Here is a 16987-nt window from a genome sequence, read left to right as displayed (position 1 = left end):
AATGCCTGAGAAGGCATTCATTTAACCTTAACCGTTACTAACAGCAGGTTTTACAATGAGGCAAATGGAGCTAACATGATAGGCAGTGTTTGTTAGTTAGTTTGTTACCTGCAGTGTTAGCCGAGGACATGCTAACGTTGCTGGGTTCAGATTCACCAACGTTAGTCCGGAGCAGATCGAAAACGCGACATTCATTCATAGTTATTGCATGTTGGTAGTATCTCCTCCCTTTGGTGAAATATTCACTTTACAAGTTGCCCTGTTGTCGTCTTTTTTAGGGATGTGTAACCAAACTTTCGAGCGTTTGTACCGCTTGGGTGCCATGTTTACTGTTGGCTGCACTGGATGCCATTCGCGCCCACTGGAATCGATAAGGGAATCGTTTGCAAAATTGCCAAACGATTCCAAGGAATTGAAACACTGGGAACCGGTTCTCAACAAGAACCGTTTTTTGATTCCCATCCCTAAATATATCTAATATGATGTACCACAGGTGCAGAAGGAAAGAGCCACCTGGTGCTGTTCTACCTCGCTTTTGTTCAGCATGTTTATGCAATACAAAGAACTTGTTATCTAATCTATTATACAACCACAAAGAAGTCTTATTGTCCATAAGAAACTAATTAAACAGCTGTCGTATGTGGAAAAAACGCCTTTTCAATTTAAAAATCACTTGTCTACTTCAGGAACGGTTCCCCATGAACGAGAAGACGGAGGGAAAGTTGATCTGTTGCGCCAACAAGGCTGATAACGTTCTTGGTTACAACCTTTATCAGAATCAAACTCAAATTATGCGTGATTTATGAACGCTTTAAAGAAGATTCACACAACCACAACAACCTCAAGGTGGAACAGTGAGGTCTGGCCCCCCTTTCATGGCATGAAGTAAGAAATGGCCCCTTAAGCAGCTCTTGGTAAACTACAGAACTTTGGAATTTTAAATGAGATCATACACATTGAAAATATTTGTGCCAATTAGAGATGCAAAACCAAGCCTTATGAAGTTTGGACCATTTGGATTCGGCCAACCTGGCAGGCTCTGGTGCTGCATTCAATGTACTTCAGATGTAGAAAGCTTAAAATAAAGTTTACATCTAAAAGTTTATGTATTTTATTAGATCAAATATGAATGAATAAAAGTTAAGCGAAGGTAAGCAGCTACTTTGCACTGGTTAATGAACAACAAAGACTGCATCATACATATCATCTATACATATAGATATACATATAGATATACATATAGATATGCATATATATACATATCGTACTGAAACGTATGTTACTTCATAAAATGTCTTTGTAATTTCAACCAGACTGGACTTTGTTTGCTGCTTTATCTTGCGTTGGATACAGAGCAGCTCCATCAGTGAAGACAGGGGTCGATCCACAAGTAAAATCACCAGAATCCCCGACGTTTTCAACCGTTTTTCCAGCGCTTTGACCTGTTACAACAATTCTAAACATATATTCAACATAAAGAGTATTTTTCACATACTGAATGTACTTCTTTTACCCTGAAAACCCAACGATGGACAGCCAAGATGAGCGTTAACAAGTCAGTATCCGATAAAATGCAGAATGTAGCCACAGCTTCCCTTTCGGTTTCAGGCCTACGATATTCAATAACGACCAGAAAAACATTGCAGGACATTATGATGTCACAGTCGAGTCCATTTTGGACGGAAAACGTCATCGCATCATTATTGTCCTATAAACTATATGTGAGAAATACACTCAGAATTACACTCAGATAATGATCCTGTTTTTATAAAGCAGCAATTAAATGTTAACTTTGAAAATGACCACATGATATGAAATCTAGAATTTTACTTTATTAAAAAAAAGAGGATGTAAAAGAACCCAAAATGACGCCTTTAACTGACATATTTGGCTTTTTTAAAATCAAAGTAGATACAGACTAATATCCTGTCAATCAATTGACTTATTATACAATATTTGTAATATCTGGAGCAACATCTTTGTCTGCCAACTGTATGTTTATACAGAAACATCCACCCGAGAGCCGAGCCTGTGTATTAACTTTAGTTCACGAGTTGCATTACAGTCAACAGGGCAGTTTTTTTTGTGACCCTTGGTGGAGAAAAGATAATTGTAAGATTAAATAATCATTTCCATGTTAAGTAACAGATCATTAAGACATTTCATTTTGAGATGTTGCAGTCGGAGAGCGAACCAACATAAAGCTGGAAATCATCTTTCACCCTTAAACAAGTTACAAATTGATCTTCATGCCTGGAGCCAAGTTCAGTTTAAGTGATCGATTCAATTCAAGAGGAACAGCTTTTAATGTTGGAGAACAACTGAGGGGGGTAGACATATTGGCAGCGTGTCAGTAAGGCAAATGAAATATTCCCTTTGCAACCTAACCGATATAAACACACACTCTCATCATTTATCAGGTGCAAGTGTTTCTCCTTAGACCTGACAGTCACACAAACATGCTTCTTTTGTTCCGACACACACTCGATTCACAAGGTCTTAATTGCTGAATCTACTGATTGAATCCATCGTCAACTAACTGATTACTTCATTAATAAAGATAAATACGCATCTGTGGTACGCATCGTTACCGATGAACTGTTCCGGTCAATTTTATGCTAAATTAAAGCGAAAAAAGATCATATTTTGAATTTTTTTTTTCCTACTTATCCAGCCTTTTGCAGAAGACATTGACACTTTTCACATCTGTTAGCTACAACATAAAGAGATTTGGCAGCCGATTCATTTAAAAAGATTAGATTCCTGCAGCTCATTTAGGTCTTATTAAAAGAAACATCACTGGTTGCATCTTCTTTGACAAAATATCTGAATACTGATGCCAATTTGTCTCAGTTCTTGCCTGAATAACTCAAAGCAGATGGATGTGTTGGTACAGCTGCTAACTGCTGGCTTAATATGATGGAAACCGTTAAATTCACATCTCAACTCATTTTCAGGTGGGAATATTGTAAGGGTGCTATGAAACTGTTTCCTCTGTAACAAAAAATGCTGATGTAGTATTCATTCAGTTACTTGTAAACATCAGAAAGTAAAATCCAGACAAGGATTTGGAAGAATTTGCAATTAATGTTAAATTCATTATGAAGCAAATAATCAAATCTATCCATAATTTATCAAAGGCATTCACTTAAAGGGGACATGTCATGTAAAAATCTTTTTTTCTGTCTTTGAGAGCATACATTTGGGTGTCTGAAGTCTCTATCAACTCAAAAACCTACTAAAAGTATTTCACTCAATGACTCAAAATGTACACTTGCCAAGTTCAAGCTCTGCTAAGCCCCACCTACTCACACCCACCCTGCTGGATGGATGAAGCCAGCTCCTGGTGGAAATGTTCTGCTGTCGGCTGTACTGAGGAGCATGCATCTTCCATCTACCAGCAGCCTCAGAGGATATCAGAGCCCAGTGGATAAACTCTATCTGAGGCTAATGTTCCAGCAGAGTTAGCTAAAGACTGTGGATGTGCATCAGCCACTTTTCATCCCACTGTTTTGGTCCAGTTCAACGCTGGACTGAAGAAACTGAGCCACAAAGAGGGATCAGTTCCAACTCTCAGAGCCTGAACTTCAGAGCAGGGAAATGGAAGTATCTGAGAGATAATTCCTCATGATTTATTTATTGATTTATTTTCTCCTTTAGCAGTAGCTAACGCTAACAGCTTAGCTAATGAAGATGACGTACAGCAACTTCTAAGGAGTTATTGCTGTTCCTTTCTGAAAGATGTACATTATTGTTCCCACATTACTTTGTTAATATATACAAAATGTATAAACGCAGTAATTAACGGTACACATGCATTTACTACGAGTTATGCTGTGTACATCTCCGGCTTGGTCCATCACTGTTGATGAGAAAGCATTGTTTGCTAGCATCTGCTGCTAACTTACAGCTACACTGCTAAAATATTTCCCTCTGGGATCAACAGAGTAACCATCTATCTATAGACAAGTTTTTGACCCGTTTCCGCTTTACTTCCTAAACTCCTCCCGTCGATGCTCTCCACTTCCGGTCTGGCGGGCCCCGGTTTGTTTTGCTAGCTAGCTCCAATATCGACGCAGTGAGAAAAAGGATGGAAAACCTTAAGAGAAAAATTGGTTTGGGAACGACATGTGCAGTAGTTGGCTGTACAAACTCAAGAAAGCACTTGAACGAGTGGTTAGATAGAGAGTGCTTTGACAAATGTCCGCATACATGTGGAAAGAGCAATCCAGAGACTGAAGATCTTTAAGATTTTATCCCAGACCGTTCCCATCATGGCACGTAAACTGGACAACATATTGACCATCTGTGCTGGCCTAGTTAACCTGAGAAGTCCACTGATCAGAATGCCTCATGAGGTTCAGAATATTGCCTGTGTGCCAGCCGCGGCTATTCAGAGACAACACGGGAGGCAGCCTCTCCCATTCTCTGGCGAAATCTCTACATCTTCAATGTTAAATTGACGATAAAACAGTTCTTCACAAAACACAAGATATGCCCAATACTGCATTTACTTTCATAACTACAACATGTTGTCCTGTAGCTTAATGAAGTGATTTGTTCTGAAATCGCCGCCGTTCACTGAGGAAATGTTATGAAGCCGCCACTAACAGCCAGGCTTCCGAGCTGAGGACGCCCGGCTTCAGGAGGGGGCGTGTATGCTCGCAGCTAAGCAGTTAGCAACACCAAATGTAGTTGACATGCTTTTAACCAAGCGTAATATGGTCTTCCCCTGTTTTAAAAGTCAGCAGCCGCCACTGCTGTGTGCATAGTATATGTTTAACAGTTAATATTGTAAATTATTATTATAGTGATGTAATTTTGTGGGGTCGTTTTGTATTTCACTTTTTAATACCTTTTAGGATTAAATACATGATCTTTCTAGTTGAAGCCATTTGTTTAATTTCCTCAAAACAATTAATTAATCCAGTGTTATTAATGTAAAGTATGAGTTTACTATGAATGAACTGTGTTAAAAGAAATTGTAACACTCTAAGGAAGTTAGGGCACTCATGAAATTACATCAACCTTTATTTTCAATTTTGTACAACAATATATTCAACGTTATATTACATTATGTAAACAGGACTGGACTTTTATTGCCTGAATAACGATAAGAAATACGACTGGTCAGCTCACAGCGCAGCACTCATTCGGCACAGCTTCATGAGAGAAAGTTAGCAAGTTTAGCTTAGCCTTCGAGCCAAGATCGCTAACAACCATTACATTAACATTACAAAATAAAAACACATTTAGTCAAATGCAATGCTGTCGTCATCTTACTGAGCATAATATATAATAATAATAATGCTAACCGCATTATTACATTAAATACAGTTTCAGTATAACGCTGTGCTTTGTGTAACAAACCTACCATGGGCTCAATCCTCGTGCACTGGCTGCGCCTACATCACAGCCCATATTTACGTGCTGAGGAGAGCCCTGACAACCAGTGAGCGTCCTTGATACACGAATAAAGATAAATATGATTGGCAGTCACTGTGGAAGTGGAATCAACAGCCAACCCGTTACATAAGGACATTATTAGCGATCTACGAGTGGGCTGTCAAGCTAGCATCATCTGTTTACATTGGCAAACGCAGCGCAAACTACTTCCGGCGGAAATGAAGTGCATTGTGGAGAGTAATGGCGCCGCCCAGGGTTTGTCGCGTAAAGTTGTCTATATATACCTGTAGAGCTGGAGGGTTTTTGGTCTGGCTGGAGGAACAGCTTCATTATTCATTATCATTTATCGCATTAACTTACACAACGGATGCCCAGGTTTTGATGACAGGTAACGTACGTTAACACACCTTATGACAAACTCGTCTCAGCGACAAACAAACATGAACTAACCCTTTACCGACGTCCAGTTAAAGGGACACTATGTAATTTATTTAGTCATTTATTAGCTCAAATCAACATATTCATTCATAAATTAGTCCTCATTGGTGTAAAATTATCTCTGTCAAAAATCTCACTTATCCTCCTGAGTAAAGAATAACTTGTCTGTATCTACATAGAGCGGACAAGCTCTATGGAGGCTGCCATGTCCTTCCGGTCTATGAAAAACGACGAAGTGCCGAGAGGGACATAAAGCACTTCGAATCGCGTTTTCCCCTTTTTGACGTCACGTTTGCACGCAGGTATAAACAGAGCCAGTCTACGCCATTAGACATTCTCTGGTATAAACCAGCCTGAACGGCCTGCACTTTTGTTCGCAATGGAAGACCATAGTTATGCCACGCCACAGGAGAAGGGATCCTCGTCGCCAAAAAAGCCAAAAAGAGAATTGAAAAGGCAACGTGAGCTTCTTGAATCTTGACACATACCAACAACGCACATTTGAAAACGTGAGGTGCTAGAGAGCAAATTCATTCGACTATGCAAAATAAAATTGCACCACTAGATGGGGGAAGAAATTACATAGTGTCCCTTTAAAGCCTTGATGGCTGAACCTCTTCGGGAGCTCCATCTTGTTCTGAATCCGGTCCAAACTGTTATAGTTGCTCAGTTCAGCCACAGTTTGAAAACTTTCTTCCTGTCGGCTCAGCTGCTGTCAAAGCCGTTGCCTTTCTCAACAACGCCAGGAAGGGAAGTGGGGAACCAGCCTGTTTGCCCCTCCAAAAAGCCTGGTCTCAGCAGAGAGGTCTCAGGAGGGTTAATAGAGGGGCCGCTGTGCTTGAACCAACTGATATTTTGACCAAAGCCTGTCTCGTATATTTCAGTAAGACCGCAGGAAATTGTGTCAACTTGTTATAAAAATGGCATAATGTCACCTTTAAAGTCCAACTCAGGCGTGAAAAGGAACGATATGACGATGTTCACAAGCCACCTGATCTAAAATCCTTCACCTCCATAAAATCTAAAGCTTCTGAGATGAAAACCTGAGAACTAATGAAGTAAAACGAACTCACTAAAGCTAGAAACACAGTTAAGTCTTTGTGTCGTTTTGTCTCATTAGCTAAACCTGTAAGAAAGTACAAGAACACACCAACACCTCTGTCATTTTGGTAATTTTTCCAATCCAATTGGTGGCTGCAGTGTTGCACAACTGCCTCCAATAACTATTTTAGTAAAATGGGTCCCCTCTAAATGTCTTGCTTTGTCAGACCACCTGTCCAAAACCCAAAGACATTCAGTTTATTATCAAATGAAACACAGAGAAGCAACAAATCTGGTTTAGAAACAAAAGTTCTCGTTTGATTTTTAAGATGAGATCCTTTGCCATCACACAGGGGGAGAGTCTGAGAATCCAAATGCAATTCAGGTGCGGTTCACTGATGTGTTAAGTGAGAGGCAATTGACTGGAAACGATCTTTTATAATAAGTTAATCATTATCTTAGACATGCAAATTACTTGTTTCCAGATTTAATAAACAATCATTTTCTATTTAAAAGAATCATTTTGACATCACCTGACTTTTCTGTGAAATTAAGACTTTATTTAACCTTTTTTCTGCCACTTTATCAGCTTAAGATTTAACTGAGAAATAGACGAAGTAATTAGCTGATTATTTAATTGTTAAAATAGTAACAGAAGCAAAGGTTTGATATATAAAATGGCAGAAAATTGTGAGAAATGTAAACAACAAATGGCCTCGGATGCATTTCAGGCATGTATTAATGAGACAGAAACAAAAGGTATTGACTGAAAAGCTGCAACTACCAGTCATTTACATTATTGATTAATCTGCTTATAGTCTCAAGTATCTTATTATTAGTTTGAGCAATAAAAATTTCAGTAAAGATGTAAAATTCTAGTTAAACTTTAGATCCATCTACACTATGTTGATACACAAATGCCAAACACTGCTTAGATCTTATTTCCAATTCAGAAGACTAATCACAAAGATCCTTAATGTTTGTCACTCAATTAAACTTAACCGGAAGACAAAGAATGTAGGATCAGGGCTGTAAAAACAGGGAAAAACTATTAGAACAGAAGATGCCTGACTGATGAAAACATGTACAAAACGCAGCCTTGACTGGCTGACCTGCTCTGAAGTCGCCTTTAATACGGCACTAATTAAGAGCCTTAAATGAATCGGAGAGATTACCGACTGATATCCCCTTAAACACAGAGGAGCCACAGTCATCCTGAGCGGCAGATGTCAGCGCACGCCACTGAGAAGACGATATATTTCTTCAAGGATCATTAACTGTCTCACAGTGATAAAAGAAGCTAGGTGTCAAAGCTGCGATAAATCAAAGTCGGGAGAAGCTCATACGGGCTGAAAACACAAGCTGTGGCGGCATTAAATGTTACATACACCAGCATCAATTTACAACATGAAATGTAGCCAAAAATCGGAAATATAAAGTGAAAAAAAGGGTCATTAAATCTTTTAATTTTGTGTACTTTCGAGGCAACGCAGTCAGGTAACTGTTAAGGAGATTTATACTCATTAACTCTGCCAACTACCATGAAGGAAATACAACAAATGACCAGATTTCAGTGGCATATGCCATATGAGACGGTAAATTAAAAACATGCCAGTCTGGAACATTCACAGACTAAATGATGACATGAATATTTGAAAAATATTTGATGTTGCAGTCCAAGTACACAGAGCACCTCGATCCCAGAGGGAGGACTAAAGAATTAGCTGAATGAACAACACAAACTGTTTTCTGTCTTCAAAAAACACCTTTGGACAAGAATTACCATAATCAGCAAGTATTCCTTTCATCAAAAAGCACAAAAACAATCCACAAAGTACATCCCAGCACTCCCAACATCACATTCAGAGTGAATAAATCAATGAATATCTTCTTTACATTAAAATGGCGGCACTGTTAACTCGATTGCTTTTAACCTCCGGTTTAAGAGGTGGAATTAAAAGGGACATCTCGGTCTTTTCGTGTCAACACAGACCCAAACTAATTGAGCCTGGCTTCATGCCATGGCAACATGTTATTGTACCCATGATACATCCAGGAAGTCATGGCCAGAGGGAAAAACAGGCTCTGGCTACCTCACCTCAGAGACACTCTCCAGCACAACAACAATCCATGCATAAAAACAGGTTTGACCTAAAACATTTATTTCCTCATGAAAATCATGCTCATGGTGAAGTAGTAGCTGCTCATAAGATGATGAATAACAGTCACATGGCAGGAAGTGTGGGATCAATTAACCTCGTATCATTCCAGTGAAATCCGCCTAAAATGCCCATCACAGGCAAACCCACAGCAAGCCCAATGCTGTTCAAGAACAGCTTGGAAGGAAGCATTCGTGTGTCTTTCGTCAAGCAACACTCACAATTTTTCACCCAGACTAAAAACTCTGAAAATTAAGTTATTTTCTTTGTCTTTTTTGGCAAACAGCTGTCTGCAGATGACTAGAGTTGGAACCTATTAGCAGGAAACCACAAACAGACCACAGCCTGACACAATTCCTCGTCCAGCTTAGATAACACTACGGCAAAAAAAAATAAAAAGAAAGAAAAACCTTTTTTTTTTCTCCAAGAGTCTGCCCAGGCGTTATCCAAAATAGGAAATCCCAAAGGATTTTTAGTAAACAGCCACATTCCTCTGATAAAGGGGCCACTAATCTCAAACAGCTCTACTTACAGTAATAAATGTGGATAAAAAACACTTTCAACTACTCTCAACAACTTACATTACATTAAATCATTCAGAGGAAATCCCAAGTGCCTTAAAAAACAGGACACAAGCTTCAAACATCGGTCCAGTAAGAAACGCTGGAGTAAGCATTAAGTAGTAAATAAATCTAAAAAAGAAATGAGTAGAAAAGCTTAAGAAGTGTAAAAGAAGCTGCTTTGCCTTCACCTTGCCTTCTTTATTAGACATTTAAAGCTACCCATGCAAAAGAAATATACTCATTTTCAGAGTTTCATCTGCCATCCAATTCAAGTGGAACTTGAGCTTCCTTTCAACATGAACCATCGTCGGCGACTGTAGCGACACACGTGCTCCCATTGGCTCGAGTGATGTGTCAATCAAAAGCTCAGGATCATGATATCAGAAAATATGTGGAAGATTAGTCACAAATGTGGGCTAATTGTAATTAATGCCACTGCAGTGTGTGGGTATGTTTGGACTTATTTTGACGGGAATCGACTTTTGTTGTGCAGATTCCTGAGCCCGACTCCGGCCTGGAGCACCCAGCGGCTGAGATACCGCAGTTCACAACTTCACATCGCTCTGCTTTACGGTCTCTTGACTTTTTTTTTCCGTTGGGGTTTCGACGGCATCTTTGTGGCTTATTCGACGAGACAGAAACTTCCCGTGTATTGCTGTAAATGTGCAGGACTCTCACTGTTTCAGTTTGTGGTTCGTGTGGATTCCACCCACTGTGGTGATTGTATTTTAAAGTGCTTTGCATCAATGAATCACACGTGCCACCACTCACACAGAGCAGGTGTACACAGCTACATGCAGAAGAAGCACTGGCTCACTCAGGCCAACTACAACTCCTTTACTGCTTGATACAAAGGGGAAATAAACCAAATTTATCTCATTTGCAATAAAATAACCCCAAGAGAAGCACTCTTCTCAGAGAAAAGAGTAAAGAATAGAGAAGAAAATTGGTTGCAAAGCAAAATGCAAACTAAGTTGACAACAGGAAGGATAATGATGCCCAGGAGCAGGCACTTTGTTGGTAGTATCTTACACAACTGTTGCCACAACAAGCAAAACGACAGGAGGCAACACAGACAATTTGTGTGATAATTCAATCTGGCATCACAAAGCTTTACAAGTGCAAAGCCAGTTCTGAATTATACCCCGTTAGATCACTAACTGCAGCCTGGAGTAATACAGGACTATCATAGAAACAGAAATGCAGCGGGGGTCAGGTCTAGTTAACTAAATGCATTATTATTTTCCCTCCAAAAATCACTTCAGTAGCAGAGCTGCACTCACCTGCTTTATTGCATTGGCAAGTCTAAAAAAAAAAAAAAAAAATAATAAAAAAATAATAATTATTATTTCCAAGCGAAGCTGCACCACAATCTTCCTACATTATTAAATGCTCTCCAAACTGATCTGACCATGTCATTCCTATGCATGTATATCCAGATCCGTATAGATCTAGATATGGATTACATAAAAATATCTGCAATGTAATATTTCTGCAGTACAGTGAAGCCGTTTTGCAAGCATGTCCATCAATGCTCATAATTCAATCCGTAAATGCATCTCCAGCACAAACAAAAACATGCAGCAGATCAGAACAAAGCATTTCAGCAGTGTGCACAGTGTGTGCACGAGTCCAGCCTCTCCGTCTGTGTGTGTGTGTGTGTGTGTGTGTGTGTGTGTGTGTGTGTGTTTCCCATCACTAAAAATGAGAGGAGCAGATGTTTTGTTTCACCTACCTGGACGGGCTGATCGGTGAACGCAGACACACTGAGGTTGAAGCTCACGGTTAAAACAAGAGTAAATGTGAAGAAAAAAACAAACAGGCAGTCATGATTTGGGTGGTTTTACAGCGTGTTGCTGTGGCAGCCTCGCTGCTTTAAGTTTGTATAATGTGTCGCTGTGTTAAGTGCCAGCGGAGGACTGGAAACAGAGAGCCGCGGAGGGGCTTTAACACGCTGCTGGCTCCGCCGCTGCCTACCGCCGTGAGCTAACTGAGGGCTACTTAGCTCTCACTGTTAAGTTTGTGTAACGCCGCCTTGTGCTACGTTACCAGCACTTATCTACGCGATAACGACAGCAGCAGCTTGAAGATCCTAAGCTGCTGATTTTAAAATAATCACCCGAAAGCTTACCTTGAGTAGGTTCCGGCTGCCAGACGATGAAGCCGCTTTATAGTAGACAGTTATGTTAGCTTAGCTAAACGACGTTAGCTAATGTTGCATTCGAGCAACAGTAAGAACTCGGAATGTCCGGAATCTAATTTTGACATTTGAAAGAAAACGCCCCCCCAAAACTCGGAATTCCTTCTCAGTACCTCGGGTAAGCTTTTACAATCTCTAAATCCTCAATTTATATCATTCAACTATAAGGCCACCCGAATAGTAGGAGCTAAAGCTTAACTGTCTTACTCTGAATCTGTTTAAACAACAGATAACGTACCTGTTGCGCCTTCGTTGCTCCTCTGTTTCTTCATTTAAGTGAGCTTCGTGGTTGTCAACAAAGGTTTGGTGTTCGTAGGAAAGAGACAAAGCAACTTTCTGCATCAGGCGCACTGAGGCTAATAATCGCGCTGTTTTGAAACACGACGTCCCATATCCGAGGTCGATTGAACGCAGCATTATCTACCAGTGTCGCAGTGGGGTTAACGAGACAAGACGAGATGACCGTTTTATTGAGTACGTTTGCGCTGTTGATAATATGCTTTACGTCTTTTCACATCACACACACATTAAAGGAGCGATTACAGTATTCTAGACTGTAAAGTTTTTTCATATTTCTTTTTTTTTAATTGCACATTTGTGAGTGTGAATTACCTTGATGCTCACTAAATGAGAATAAGCTGTTGCAGACTGTGCTTTGGCAGCTCACTATGCCTCGCTCATTCCTCAATAATCCTCTATAATATATTCATGAGATCACAGGGTTAATGTCACCCACGGAGAAAGATTTTTCCCTGTCCCTCCTCCTGGCGGCTGAAAGACTGCAGACCAGAGCAGCAGATCATTTTAGAGAGAAAGAAAAGGAGAAAGAGGGGGGGGATCATTCAGCATGACGTCACCTGCAGATGATCACGTATGTATGATCCATACATCATGCAGCATGGTGTGTTATTTTCACTGGCTGCAATCATGCACCTTCTACACCTACATGCGTCGCATGTGTGCTAGAACTGCCCCCCCCCCCCCCCCCCCCCCCCCCTCCCCCCCCCCACACACACACACACATGGAGGCATCGCCTGTGTCACTTGGAATCTGGCAGTATGTTAGCAGCAGGCCCAGCCAGTGCTTTGGAGTCATTAGAGGTGTCTGCAGTTTCTTGCCAGAGGGCAGTGCAGCATGGAGAATAAAAAGTCCAACCTGCCTGTGTTTTTCAGACCTCTGTTGCCCTGGAAACAGGTTCCCAAGATTTCCCATTTCTTCTTTTTTTTTTTTTTTTTGTTTTCATCCATATCACCCCCCCACCACCACCTCTACTCTCCACGCGCTGCAGCTGCCTCGCTGCTTCCTCCCCCACGACCTGCCGCATAGTACAATCATGCACAATTCCAATCTACTGCAGTCATTTCACAATGTCACAGGAAGGAGCCTCCATAACCGCGCGGAAAAAGCAGACAGGGCGCTCACGGCTGAGGCGCTGACCCTGCTCTGACTCCCGGGCTGAACAACCGTCGCTGCCGAGAGCGGCCAGACTTTCAGGGCAGGGAGCAGGGGAGGGCTGAGGAGACAAAAGGGAAAAGCGAAGCAGATTTAAACTCCTGTTCATCTCTGTTTTTTACAGCAGCTCAGATGCAAAAAAAAAGTGTTCCATCTCTAAAACAATTAATTTTGCTCATGGGGAGAGTTACACAAGTTCATGCAGAACATGGTTGGCCATATTGTGTGCACCTATTTCAACTCGGGGTGCTATTCAGAGCATTCTTGCCTAAAAGTCCTAAATACAGGAGGCATATGAAGAGAGGCGAACGCTGCCTGTGTCTCCTCACTTTCAGGCCTTTTTAAGTCATCCTTGTGTTTCTGCAGTGTTATGTGTGCATTCCTTTGTAGTGACTTCTCTTTGGCAGCAGGCAGAACATTCCAGGGAAATGGCTGACCTAGAATAACACTCAAACACACAGAGAGAGACCTCCACCCTTTCCCTGGCCAAGCCTACTAAAACCGCTGTTTACTGTTCGTGTGGAAAAACACGACCACACCATGGACCGTGTGGATGCAGCTGGGAGAGCAGCTCACATGACTGTTTTCACAAGAACACATGACAGCGTCGGCCTTAGGGCTCCTCCAAGACTCTACTGTCATGTCCTTGGGCCATACGTGATCCTAATCTATACCCACAGCATCATCAAACACCCCCCACAAACTCCACCAGGAGAATTGACTGAATGTTCAGTGTATATATTTAAAATGCCCACAAATTATCCTCTGAAGTCCAAGTTGACATCATATTTTGTCTGATCAGCTGTCAGAAATCTAATAGAAAAGAAAAAAACACAGCAAACAGTTCACCAAACTCGACACAAAAAACAGTTCACCAAACACCACATAACAAAAAACAGTTCACCAAACACCACATAACAAAAAACAGTTTACCAAATGCAACAAAACAAAAAACAGTTTACCAAATGCAACAAAACAAAAACAGTTTACCAAATGCAACAAAACAAAAAACAGTTTACCAAATGCAACAAAACAAAAACAGTTCACCAAATGCAACAAAACAAAAAACAGTTTACCAAATGCAACAAAACAAAAACAGTTCACCAAATGCAACAAAACAAAAAACAGTTTACCAAATGCAACAAAACAAAAACAGTTCACCAAATGCAACAAAACAAAAAACAGTTTACCAAATGCAACAAAACAAAAAACAGTTTACCAAATGCAACAAAACAAAAAACAGTTTACCAAATGCAACAAAACAAAAACAGTTCACCAAATGCAACAAAACAAAAAACAGTTTACCAAATGCAACAAAACAAAAAACAGTTTACCAAATGCAACAAAACAAAAAACAGTTTACCAAATGCAACAAAACAAAAAACAGTTTACCAAATGCAACAAAACAAAAAACAGTTTACCAAATGCAACAAAACAAAAACAGTTCACCAAATGCAACAAAACAAAAAACAGTTTACCAAATGCAACAAAACAAAAAACAGTTTACCAAATGCAACAAAACAAAAACAGTTCACCAAATGCAACAAAACAAAAAACAGTTTACCAAATGCAACAAAACAAAAAACAGTTTACCAAATGCAACAAAACAAAAACAGTTCACCAAATGCAACAAAACAAAAACAGTTCACCAAATGCAACAAAACAAAAAACAGTTTACCAAATGCAACAAAACAAAAAACAGTTTACCAAATGCAACAAAACAAAAAACAGTTTACCAAATGCAACAAAACAAAAAACAGTTTACCAAATGCAACAAAACAAAAACAGTTCACCAAATGCAACAACACAAAAACAGTTTACCAACCACAACAACAACAACATAGCAAACAGTTCACCAGACAGATTACCAAACACAATGACAAAAAAAAACAGTTCACCAAACACAACAACACAAAAACAGTTCACCAAACACAACAACACAAAAACAGTTCACCAAACACAACAACACAGCAAATGCAACAACACAGAAAACACAACAACAACACAACAAAACAAAAAATAGTTCACCTAATGCAAAATAAAACAAATAATTCAGCAAACAGTTCACCAAACACAACAACAAAAAAACAGTTTTTTACAGGCACATCCTGCCTGCAAAATTAGTAACATTAAAGGTTTTTTTCTTTGATCAACCACAATTAATTTCTGATGTCTCCCCTATTCTTTAAGCTGTGCCTGTAATTTTATATCAAAGCTGTTGTTTTACATCATATTTTGCTTACTCTAGTTAAAGCTGTGTGTTATTTGAATCTTTTTGTTAAATAAACAACACAAATAAAAAAAATCCGGTAGCATCTTTACTGTATGTGCCAGCTGACGTTGGGCGAGGGACGACATATAGCCCGGACAGTTCTGCAGCCCACTTCATACTCCTTTTACAATGATCAGTGAACCCCATCTGACAGTATTAACGACTTCACCCAGGGCTACACTCAAGCTGACAGATTCTGATGTTTGACTGCCTTAGTTAATATAAGCCTCCGAGCAGGGCCACAAGGAACAATTATCTAATGATCAATCAGTCTTATGGAAAACGCTTTAAAATGGTCATTGCAGTTTTCTGAGGCAGCTTGGCTCAGATGGATACTCCTGCTGGATAATCTGTTAATTACACCTTAAAGTGTGAGACCTATTTGTGGTAATTGAATAATACACAGTTGTTTAACACTGTTTGACTGTTGTGTTTCATCTGTTCCAGCAGATGAGAGCTTCTCCTCATGTGTCTGGTATCCAGCTCGATTCACACCATCTGTGTGACCCTCCGTTCACACAGATGGTGTGAACTGTGTCCGTTTGGATGATCTGAGCCTGTAGTTTTGCTCCCGTTTCACAGCTTCTGAGCAGTTCGTGGCAATTAGCGTGAACTCTCACGATCCTTCTGTCCTTCAACCTCAGATTTTCCATCGTTCTAACATGCCACTCCTACGACCATCTGGTGCCAAGCCTACGCTTCTGTTCTGATGTTGGTGGAAACTAAGCAGGCGTGTAAATGTTCCTCTGCTGAGTCTTCATGTAGGTGCATTGACCTCAACATCTGCAACAGCTGGGCCAGTCTGTCCTGCTGTGCCTTAACTCTGAATCCCTGGATAGGCTCCAGCATATAGTTGAGTTTACATTTATGTGAAAAGAGAGTATGCCCTCTTTTAATTATAAGGTTTTATGTATAATAACACAATTAAATGAATCATCTGGTCCTCACCAGGTCTTAAAATGAGGTAAAAACAACTTCAGATGAACAACAACACATGATATATTACACTGTGGCATTATATAACAAAAAAAGACATAAGTGAACCCTTACTGCTTCCACAGGAACTAAGAGGGTAAGTAACAGCCACCTGCTGCTGATCAATGCTCTGATTAACTGATCATCAGGCAGTGTGAGCACCTCTATAAAAGCAGACGTTCTGTCAGTTTTCTGCTCTGCAGCATTCAGGTGTGTGTTAACACAATGCCAAGGAGGAAAGACATCAGCAATGATCTTAGAGAAGCAGCTGTTGCTGCCCATCAACCTGGGAAGGGTTATAAGGCCATTTCCAAACTATCTGGAGTCCATCATTCTACAGAGAGAAAGATTCTTCACAAGTGGAAAACATTCAGGACAGCTGTCAATCTGCCCAGGAGTGGACGTCCCAGCAAGGTCACCCCAAGGTCAGAAACCCAAGAGCTACATCTCAGACTCTGCAGGCCTCAGTTAGCATGTTAA

At 40.2% G+C, this 16987-nt stretch overlaps 1 protein-coding gene across 5 annotated transcripts in view; it reads right to left on the bottom strand.

The window, feature by feature from the left end:
• zmiz2 (zinc finger, MIZ-type containing 2) overlaps positions 1 to 12585 on the bottom strand; it is a 45222-nt gene extending 32637 nt beyond the window's left edge. Inside the window, exons 1-2 of one of the 5 annotated variants that reach the window (XM_075455235.1) lie at positions 11343 to 11674; positions 10891 to 10912 (exon numbers count right to left, since the gene is read on the bottom strand). The gene's annotated coding sequence lies outside the window, so the exon portion shown is untranslated. Of the gene's footprint in view, positions 1 to 10890; positions 10913 to 11342; positions 11675 to 11738; positions 11954 to 12045; positions 12225 to 12419 lie in introns of those variants that run through there. The other 4 variants (XM_075455236.1, XM_075455234.1, XM_075455233.1 and 1 more) reach the window with 4 other exon arrangements.
• Between the last annotated feature and the right edge of the window lie 4402 nt (positions 12586 to 16987).

Source organism: Odontesthes bonariensis, chromosome 22 (genome assembly GCF_027942865.1).
Source record: "Odontesthes bonariensis isolate fOdoBon6 chromosome 22, fOdoBon6.hap1, whole genome shotgun sequence".
Taxonomy (NCBI): domain Eukaryota; kingdom Metazoa; phylum Chordata; class Actinopteri; order Atheriniformes; family Atherinopsidae; genus Odontesthes; species Odontesthes bonariensis.
Note: the sequence above shows the minus strand (reverse complement) of the source record. Positions and strands in the feature narration are given on the sequence as shown.